The sequence below is a fragment of the Pseudophryne corroboree genome, chromosome 4 (genome assembly GCF_028390025.1).
Source record: "Pseudophryne corroboree isolate aPseCor3 chromosome 4, aPseCor3.hap2, whole genome shotgun sequence".
Taxonomy (NCBI): domain Eukaryota; kingdom Metazoa; phylum Chordata; class Amphibia; order Anura; family Myobatrachidae; genus Pseudophryne; species Pseudophryne corroboree.
Window position 1 is genome coordinate 925395643 of NC_086447.1, and position 11229 is coordinate 925406871.

Below are 11229 nucleotides of genomic sequence, written 5' to 3' on the forward strand. Positions count from 1 at the left end.
GTAGTTTAGCAGTCTGCTGACAGCGTCCAGCAGGTCCGTCATTATATATTATATATACCTGCAGTAGTGATATATATATTTTTTTTATATCATTATCATCTCTATATTAGCAGACGCAGTACGGTAGTCCACGGCTGTGGCTACCTCTGTGTCGTCAGTGCTCGTCCATAATTGTATACCTACCTGTGGTGGGGTTTTTTTTTCTATCTTCTTCATACTAGTAGTTCAGCAGTCTGCTGACAGCGTCCAGCAGGTCCGTCATTATATATTATATATACCTGCAGTAGTGATATATATATATTTTTTATATCATTATCATCTCTATATTAGCAGACGCAGTACGGTAGTCCACGGCTGTGGCTACCTCTGTGTCGTCAGTGCTCGTCCATAATTGTATACCTACCTGTGGTGGGGTTTTTTTTTTCTATCTTCTTCATACTAGTAGTTCAGCAGTCTGCTGACAGCGTCCAGCAGGTCCGTCATTATATATTATATATATATACCTGCAGTAGTGATATATATATTTTTTATATCATTATCATCTCTATACTAGCAGACGCAGTACGGTAGTCCATGGCTGTAGCTACCTCTGTGTCGTCAGTCACTCGTCATCCATAAGTATACTAGTATCCATCCATCTCCATTGTTTACCTGAGGTGCCTTTCAGTTGTGCCTATTAAAATATGGAGAACAAAAATGTTGAGGTTCCAAAAATAGGGAAAGATCAAGATCCACTTCCACCTCGTGCTGAAGCTGCTGCCACTAGTCATGGCCGAGACGATGAAATTCCATCAACGTTGTCTGCCAAGGCCGATGCCCAATGTCATAGTACAGAGCATGTAAAATCCAAAACACAAAATATCAGTAAAAAAAGGACTCAAAAATCTAAAATAAAATCGTCGGAGGAGAAGCGTAAACTTGCCAATATGCCATTTACCACACGGAGTGGCAAGGAACGGCTGAGGCCCTGGCCTATGTTCATGGCTAGTGGTTCAGCTTCACATGAGGATGGAAGCACTCAGCCTCTCGCTAGAAAAATGAAAAGACTTAAGCTGGCAAAAGCACAGCAAAGAACTGTGCGTTCTTCGAAATCACAAATCCACAAGGAGAGTCCAATTGTGTCGGTTGCGATGCCTGACCTTCCCAACACTGGATGTAAAAAGCATGCGCCTTCCACCATTTGCACGCCCCCTGCAAGTGCTGGAAGGAGCACCCGCAGTCCAGTTCCTGATAGTCAGATTGAAGATGTCAGTGTTGAAGTACACCAGGATGAGGAGGATATGGGTGTTGCTGGCGCTGGGGAGGAAATTGACAAGGAGGATTCTGATGGTGAGGTGGTTTGTTTAAGTCAGGCACCCGGGGAGACACCTGTTGTCCGTGGGAGGAATATGGCCATTGACATGCCTTGTGAAAATACCAAAAAAATCAGCTCTTCGGTGTGGAAGTATTTCAACAGAAATGCGGACAACAGGTGTCAAGCCGTGTGTTGCCTTTGTCAAGCTGTAATAAGTAGGGGTAAGGACGTTAACCACCTCGGAACATCCTCCCTTATACGTCACCTGCAGCACATTCATCATAAGTCAGTGACAAGTTCAAAAACTTTGGGCGACAGCGGAAGCAGTCCACTGACCAGTAAATCCCTTCCTCTTGTAACCAAGCTCGCGCAAACCACCCCACCAACTCCCTCAGTGTCAATTTCCTCCTTCCCCAGGAATGCCAATAGTCCTGCAGGCCATGTCACTGGCAATTCTGACGAGTCCTCTCCTGCCTGGGATTCCTCCGATGCATCCTTGAGTGTAACGCCTACTGCTGCTGGCGCTGCTGGGAGTCGATGGTCATCCCAGAGGGGAAGTCGTAAGACCACTTTTACTACTTCCACCAAGCAATTGACTGTCCAACAGTCCTTTGCGAGGAAGATGAAATATCACAGCAGTCATCCTGCTGCAAAGCGGATAACTGAGGCCTTGGCATCCTGGGCGGTGAGAAACGTGGTTCCGGTATCCATCATTACTGCAGAGCCAACTATAGACTTGTTTGAGGTACTGTGTCCCCGGTACCAAATACCATCTAGGTTCCATTTCTCTAGGCAGGCGATACCGAAAATGTACACAGACCTCAGAAAAAGACTCACCAGTGTCCTAAAAAATGCAGTTGTACCCAATGTCCACTTAACCACGGACATGTGGACAAGTGGAGCAGGGCAGACTCAGGACTATATGACTGTGACAGCCCACTGGGTAGATGTATTGACTCCCGCCGCAAGAACAGCAGCGGCGGCACCAGTAGCAGCATCTCGCAAACGCCAACTCTTTCCTAGGCAGGCTACGCTTTGTATCACCGCTTTCCAGAATACGCACACAGCTGAAAACCTCTTACGGCAACTGAGGAAGATCATCGCAGAATGGCTTACCCCAATTGGACTCTCCTGTGGATTTGTGGCATCGGACAACGCCAGCAATATTGTGCGTGCATTATATCTCGGCAAATTCCAGCACGTCCCATGTTTTGCACATACCTTGAATTTGGTGGTGCAGAATTATTTAAAAAACGAGAGGGGCGTGCAAGAGATGCTATCGGTGGCCAGAAGAATTGCGGGACACTTTCGGCGTACAGGCACCACGTACAGAAGACTGGAGCAACACCAAAAACGCCTGAACCTGCCCTGCCATCATCTGAAGCAAGAAGTGGTAACGAGGTGGAATTCAACCCTCTATATGCTTCAGAGGTTGGAGGAGCAGCAAAAGGCCATTCAAGCCTATACATCTGGCCACGATATAGGCAAAGGAGGTGGAATGCACCTGTCTCAAGCGCAGTGGAGAATGATTTCAACGTTGTGCAAGGTTCTGCAACCTTTTGAACTTGCCACACGTGAAGTCAGTTCAGACACTGCCAGCCTGAGTCAGGTCATTCCCCTCATCAGGCTTTTGCAGAAGAAGCTGGAGACATTGAAGGAGGAGCTAAGAAAGAGCGATTCCGCTAGGCATGTGGGACTTGTGGATGGAGCCCTTAATTCGCTTAACCAGAATTCACGGGTGGTCAATCTGTTGAAATCAGAGCACTACATTTTGGCCACCGTGCTCGATCCTAGATTTAAAACCTACGTTGTATATCTCTTTCCGGCAGACACAAGTCTGCAGGGGTTCAAAGACCTGCTGGTGAGAAAATTATCAAGTCAAGTGGAACTTGATCGGTCAACAGCTCCTCCTTCACATTCTCCCGCAATTGGGGGTGCGAGGAAAAGGCTCAGAATTCCGAGCCCACCCGCTGGCGGTGATGCAGGGCAGCCTGGAGCGACTGCTGATGCTGACATCTGGTCCGGACTGAAGGACCTGACAACGATTACGGACATGTCGTCTACTGTCACTGCATATGATTCTCTCACCATTGAAAGAATGGTGGAGGATTATATGAGTGACCGCATCCAAGTAGGCACATCAGACAGTCCGTACGTATACTGGCAGGAAAAAGAGGCAATTTGGAGGCCCTTGCACAAACTGGCTTTATTCTACCTAAGTTGCCCTCCCACAAGTGTGTATTCCGAAAGAGTGTTTAGTGCCGCCGCTCACCTTGTCAGCAATCGGCGTACGAGGTTACTTCCAGAAAATGTGGAGAAGATGATGTTCATTAAAATGAATTATAATCAATTCCTCTGTGGAGACATTGACCAGCAGCAATTGCCTCCACAAAGTACACAGGGAGCTGAGATGGTGGATTCCAGTGGGGACAAATTGATAATCTGTGAGGAGGGGGATGTACACGGTGATGAATCGGAGGATGATGATGAGGTGGACATCTTGCCTCTGTAGAGCCAGTTTGTGCAAGGAGAGATTAATTGCTTCTTTTTTGGTGGGGGTCCAAACCAACCCGTCATTTCAGTCACAGTCGTGTGGCAGACCCTGTCACTGAAATGATGGATTGGTTAAAGTGTGCATGTCCTGTTTATACAACATAAGGGTGGGTGGGAGGGCCCAAGGACAATTCCATCTTGCACCTCTTTTTTCTTTAATTTTTCTTTGCGTCATGTGCTGTTTGGGGAGTAGTTTTTTGAAGGGCCAGCCTGCGTGACACTGCAGTGCCACTCCTAGATGGGCCAGGTGTTTGTGTCGGCCACTAGGGTCGCTTAGCTTACTCACACAGCTACCTCATTGCGCCTCTTTTTTTCTTTGCGTCATGTGCTGTTTGGGGAGTAGTTTTTTGAAGGGCCATCCTGCGTGACACTGCAGTGCCACTCCTAGATGGGCCAGGTGTTTGTGTCGGCCACTTGGGTCGCTGAGCTTAGTCACACAGCTACCTCATTGCGCCTCTTTTTTTCTTTGCGTCATGTGCTGTTTGGGGAGTGTTTTTTGGAAGGGCCATCCTGCGTAACACTGCAGTGCCACTCATAGATGGGCCAGGTGTTTGTGTCGGCCACTTGGGTCGCTGAGCTTAGTCATCCAGCGACCTCGGTGCAAATTTTAGGACTAAAAATAATATTGTGAGGTGTGAGGTATTCAGAATAGACTGTAAATAAGTGTAAATTATGGTTATTGAGGTTGATAATACTATGGGATCAAAATGACCCCCAAATTCAATGATTTAAGCTGTTTTTTAGGTTTTTTTGAAAAAAACACCCGAATCCGACAAAAAAAATTCGGTGAGGTTTTGCCAAAACGCGTTCGAACCCAAAACACGGTCGCGGAACCGAATCCAAAACCAAAACACAAAACCCGAAAAATGTCCGGTGCACATCTCTACTATTAAGTGCTTTAAGTGTTTTTTCCTTTTCATTTGAAATTGCAACCCATGTTTGTCTATGTAATGTGTAACTTGTTTCTTTATAACATTTCTGTAACTAAATATTATACTTTTGTAAATAAAGAATTCTTTGTTAGTATATTCCATACATGCCCTAGAACCCAGTCTTGGAGCAGGCTGTTAGTTTCCTAAGGTTATGCTGTAATTGTTTTTGATTGCTAGAAGGGGGAAACCAAACTACTGTAACTCATACCGCCCAACTGTCCCGAATACAGCAGAACAATTCCACTAATCGGACAAAGGGGGTCATTCCGAGTTGTTCGCTCGGTAAAAATCTTCGCATCGCAGCGATTTTCCGCTTAATGCGCATGCGCAATGACCGCACTGCGACTGCGCCAAGTAAATTTGCTATGCAGTTAGGAATTTTACTCACGGCTTTTTCATCGTTCTGGCGATCGTAATGTGATTGACAGGAAATGGGTGTTACTGGGCGGAAACAGGCCGTTTTATGGGCGTGTGGGAAAAAACGCTACCGTTTCCGGAAAAAACGCAGGAGTGGCCGGAGAAACGGGGGAGTGTCTGGGCGAACGCTGGGTGTGTTTGTGACGTCAAACCAGGAACGACAAGCACTGAACTGATCGCAGATGCCGAGTAAGTCTGAAGCTACTCAGAAACTGCTACGAGGTGTGTAATCGCAATATTGCGAATACATCGTTCGCAATTTTAAGATGCTAAGATTCACTCCCAGTAGGCGGCGGCTTAGCATGAGCGAATCTGCTAAAATTCACTTGCGAGCGAACAACTCGGAATGACCCCCACTGTCCCGCTGTCCCACCCGAGGACGGCAGTGTCCCCTGGGTGTGGGGGGGGGGGGCAGATTGGAAGAGGCAGTGATCACCGCTGCTCTGCTCTGCAAAGTAGTCGGTGATCACTGAATACATGCACAAGGCATCAATCAGTGCAGGGAGGGTTAGCCAGGGACTGCCGAGCTGCTCAGGGAGCGCTGGGCACGCCCCCAAAATGATGAAAACGGGGTTGCGGTGGTAGTCCCTGCCCCTATGCCTGATGCCCCACCCACTTTTCAGCCGAGGTCGCACCTCTAGTGTAGTGGGTCCCGTGTCAGCAGTTGGGAGGTATGCTAACTGCATGTAAGTTTTTGTTGCCGAGCCTGTGCAGTTGTGATAGAGGGTTTGGAGACATCCTGATGCTAGCGTGATATGATCTAGGTCAGTGGTTCTCAACCTCGGTCCTCAAGTACCCCCAACAGTTCATGTTTTCCAGGTCACCTAGCAGTTGAACAGGTGCATTCATTACTCGCTGACACATTTAAAAGACCCACAGGTGGAGCAAATTATTTCACTTGCAATCCTGTGAGGAGACCTGGAAAACATGAACTGTTGGGGGTACCTGAGGACCGAGGTTGAGAACCACTGATCTAGGTGATTCAAATTACTACCTCTGACCACAGTCAGGGACACTTACTGGGAGGTCCCTGACATAATAAATGTCATGATACACAGCTCAATCCATCTCTTCCACGTATTGCAGCTATTGTCCTAATAATATCTTCTTTCCAAAAACTAGAGATGTGCACCGGAAATTTTTCGGGTTTTGGTTTTGGATTTGGTTCCGCGGCCGTGTTTTGGATTCAGACGCGTTTTGGCAAAACCTCCCTTAAAATTTTTTGTCGGATTCGGGTGTTTTTTTTTCAAAAACCCCTCAAAAACAGCTTAAATCATAGAATTTGGGGGTAATTTTGATCCTATAGTATTAATAACCTCAATAACCATAATTTCCACCCATTTCCAGTCTATTCTGAACACCTCACAATATTATTTTTAGTCCTAAAATTTGCACCGAGGTCGCTGGATGACTAAGCTAAGCGACACAAGTGGCCGGCACAAACACCTGGCCCATCTAGGAGTGGCACTGCAGTGTCAGACAGGATGGCACTTAAAAAAATTGGCCCCAAACATCACATGATGCAAAGATAAATAAAAAAAAAAAAAGAGGTGCAAGATGGAATTGTCCTTGGGCCCTCCCACCCACCCTTATGTTGTATAAACAGGACATGCACACTTTAACAAACCCATCATTTCAGCGACAGGGTCTGCCACATGACTGTGACTGAAATGACTGGTGGGTTTGGGCCCCCACCAAAAAAAGAAGCAATCAATCTCTCCTTGCTCAAACTGGCTCTACAGAGGCAAGATGTCGACCTCATCATCATCCTCCGATTCCTCACCCCTTTCACTATGTATATCCCCCTCCTCACAGAGTATTAATTCGTCCCCACTGGAATCCACCATCACAGGTCCCTGTGTACTTTCTGGAGGCAATTGCTGGTAAATGTCTCCACGGAGGAATTGATTATAATTCATTTTGATGAACATCATCTACTCCACATTTTGTGGAAGTAACCTCGTACGCCGATCGCTGACAAGGTGACCGGCTGCACTAAACTCTCTTTCGGAGTATACACTGTAGGGGGGGCAACTTAGGTAAAATAAAGCCAGTTTGTGCAAGGGCCTCCAAATTGCCTCTTTTTCCTGCCAGTATACGTACGGACTGTCTGACGTGCCTACTTGGATGCTGTCACTCATATAATCCTCCACCATTCTTTCAATGGTGACAGAATCATATGCAGTGACAGTAGACGACATGTCAGTAATCGTTGGCAGGTCCTTCAGTACAGACCAGATGTCAGTTTTCGCTCCTGACTGCCCTGCATCACCGCCAGCGGGTGGTTTTGGAAATCTGATCCTTTTCCTGGAAGCTCCAGTGGCGGTAGAAAATTAAGGAGGAGCTGTTGGCGGGTCACGTTCCGCTTGACTTGACAAGTGTCTCACCAGCAGGTCTTTGAACATCTGCAGACTTGTGTCTGCCGGAAAGAGAGATACAACGTAGGCTTTAAACCTAGGATCGAACACGGTGGCCAAAATGTAGTGCTCTGATTTCAACAGATTGACCACCCGTGAATCCTGGTTAAGCGAATGAAGGGCTCAATCCAAAAGTCCCACATGCCTAGCGGAATCGCTCCATTTTAGCTCCTCCTTCAATCTCTCAAGCTGCTTCTGCAAAAGCCTGATGAGGGGAATGACCTGACTCAGGCTGGCAGTGTCTGAACTGACTTCACGTGTGGCAAGTTGAAAGGGTTGCAGAACCTTGCACAACGTTGAAATCATTCTCCACTGCGCTTGAGTCAGGTGCATTCCCCCTCCTTTGCCTATATCGTAGGCAGATGTATAGGCTTGAATGGCCTTTTACTGCTCCTCCATCCTCTGAAGAAAATAGAGGGTTGAATTCCACCTCTTTACCATCTCTTGATTTAGCTGATGGCGGGGCAGGTTCAGGAGTGTTTGCTGGTGCTCCAGTCTTCTGTACGCGGTGGCTGAATGCCGAAAGTGGACCGCAATTCTTCGGGCCACCGACAGCATCTCTTGCACGCCCCTGTCATTTTTTTTAAAATTCTGCACCACCAAATTCATTGTATGTGCAAAACATGGGACGTGCTGGAATTTGCCCACATGTAATGCACGCACAATATTGGTGGCGTTGTCCGATGTCACAAATCCCCAGGAGAGTCCAATTGGGGTAAGCCAATCTGCGATGATTTTCCTCAGTTTCCGTAAGAGGTTGTCAGCTGTGTGCCTCTTATGGAAAGCGGTGATACAAAGCGTAGCCTGCCTAGGAATGAGTTGGCGTTTGCGAGATGCTGCTACTGGTGCCGCCGCTGCTGTTGTTGCTGTGGGAGGCAATACATCTACCCAGTTGGCTGTCACAGTCATGTAGTCCTGAGTCTGCCCTGCTCCACTTGTCCACATGTCCGTGGTTAAGTGGACATTGGGTACAACTGCATTTTTTAGGACACTGGTGATTTTTTTTCTGACGTCTGTGTACATTCTTGGTATCTCCTGCCTAGAGAAGTGGAACCTAGATGGTATTTGGTACCGGGGACACACTACCTCAAGAAATTCTCTAATTCCCTGTGAACTAACGGCGGATACCGGACGCACGTCTAACACCAACACAGCTGCCAAGGCCTGAGTTATCCGCTTTGCAACAGGATGACTGCTGTGATATTTCATCTTCCTTGCAAAGGACTGTTGGACAGTCAATTGCTTACTGGAAGTAGTACAAGTGGTCTTCCGACTTCCCCTCTGGGATGATGATCGACTCCCAGCAGCAACAACAGCAGAGCCAGGAGCAGTAGGCGTTACACTCAAGGATCCATCGGAGGAATCCCAGTCAGGAGAGGACTCGTCAGACTTGCCAGTGACATGGCCTGCAGGACTATTGGCTTTCCTGTCTAAGGAGGAAATTGACACTGAGGGAGTTGGTGGTGTGGTTTGCAGGAGCTTGGTTACAAGAGGAAGGGATTTAGTTGTCAGTGGACTGCTTCCGCTGTCACCCAAAGTTTTTGAACTTGTCATTGACTTCTGATGAATGCGCTCCAGGTGACGTATAAGGGAGGATGTTCCTAGGTGGTTAACGTCCTTACCCCTACTTATTACAGCTTGACAAAGGCAACACACGGCTTGACACAAGTTGTCCGCATTTCTGTTGAGATAATTCCACACCGAAGAGCTGATTTTTTTGGTATTTTGACCAGGCATGTCAATGGCCTTATTCATCCCATGGACAACAGGTGTCTCCCCGGGTGCTTGACTTAAACAAACCACCTCTCCATCAGATTCCTCCTTTTCAATTTCCTCCTCAGCGCCAGCAACACCCATATCCTCATCCTGGTGTACTTCAACAGTGACATCTTCAATTTGAATTTCAGGAACTGGACTGTGGGTGCTCCTTCCAGCACTTGCAGGAGGCGTGCAAATGGTGGAAGGAGCCACCTCTTCCCGTCCAGTGTTGGGAAGGTCAGGCATCGCAACCGACACAATTGGACTCTCCTTGGGGATTTGTGATTTAGAAGAATGCACAGTTCTTTGCTGTGCTTTTGCCATCTTAACTCTTTTCATTTTTCTAGCGGGAGGATGAGTGCTTCCATCCTCATGTGAAGCTGAACCACTAGCCATGAACATAGGCCAGGGCCTCAGCCGTTCCTTGCCACTCCGTGTTGTAAATGGAATATTGGCAAGTTTACGCTTCTCCTCAGACGATTTTAATTTTGATTTTTGGGTCATTTTACTGAAGTTTTGTTTTTTGGATTTTACATGCTCTCTACTATGATATTGGGCATCGGCCTTGGCAGACGACGTTGATGGCATTGAATCGTCTCTGCCATGACTAGTGGCAGCAGCTTCAGCACGAGGTAGAAGTGGATCTTGATCTTTCCCTATATTACCCTCCACATTTTTGTTCTCCATTTTTTAATGTGTGGAATTATATGCCAGTAATATATCAATAGCAATGGCCTACTGTACTGTACTACTATATACTGGTGGTCACCACAATGCTGCACTGTACTACTATATACTGGTAACAACAATGCAGCAGATATTGAGCACTGATCGGGATACTAGAAGTGATACAGAGCCGCAATAAAAACAGCAATGACCTACTGTACCGTACTACTATATACTGGTGGTCACCACAATGCTGCACTGTACTACGATATACTGGTCACAACAATGCAGCAGATATTGAGCACTGATCAGGATACTAGAAGTGACACAGAGCAGCAAGAAACAGCAATGGCCTACTATACTATACTACTATACACTGGTGGTCACCACAATGCTGCACTGTACTACTATATACTGGTCACAACAATGCAGCACAGATATGGATACTAGAAGTGACACAGCTGCAAGATACAGCAATGGCCTACTGTACTGTACTACTATATACTGGTGGTCACCACAATGCTGCACTGTACTACTATATACTGGTCATAACAATGCAGCAGATATTGAGAACTGATCAGGATACTAGAAGTGACACAGAGCAGCAAGAAACAGCAATGGCCTACTATACTGTACTACTATATACTGGTGGTCACCACAATTCTGCACTGTACTACTATATACTGGCCACAACAATGCAGCACAGATATGGATACTAGAAGTGACACAGAGCTGCAAGAAACAGCAATGGTCTACTGTACTGTACTACTATATACTGGTGGTCACCACAATGCTGTACTGTACTACTATATACTGGTCACAACAATGCAGCAGATACTGAGCACTGATCAGGATACTAGAAGTGACACAGAGCAGCAAGAAACAGCAATATCCTACTGAACTGTACTACTATATACTGGTGGTCACCACAATGCTGCACTGTACTACTATATACTTGTCACAACTATGCAGCACAGATATGGATACTAGACGTGACACAGAGCTGCAAGATACAGCAATGGCCTACTGTACTGTACTACTATATACTGGTGGTCACCACAATGCTGCATTGTACTACTATATACTGGTCACAACAATGCAGCAGATATTGAGCACTGATCAGGATACTAGAAGTGACACAGAGCAGCAAGAAACAGCAATGTCCTACTGTACTCTACTACTATATACTGGT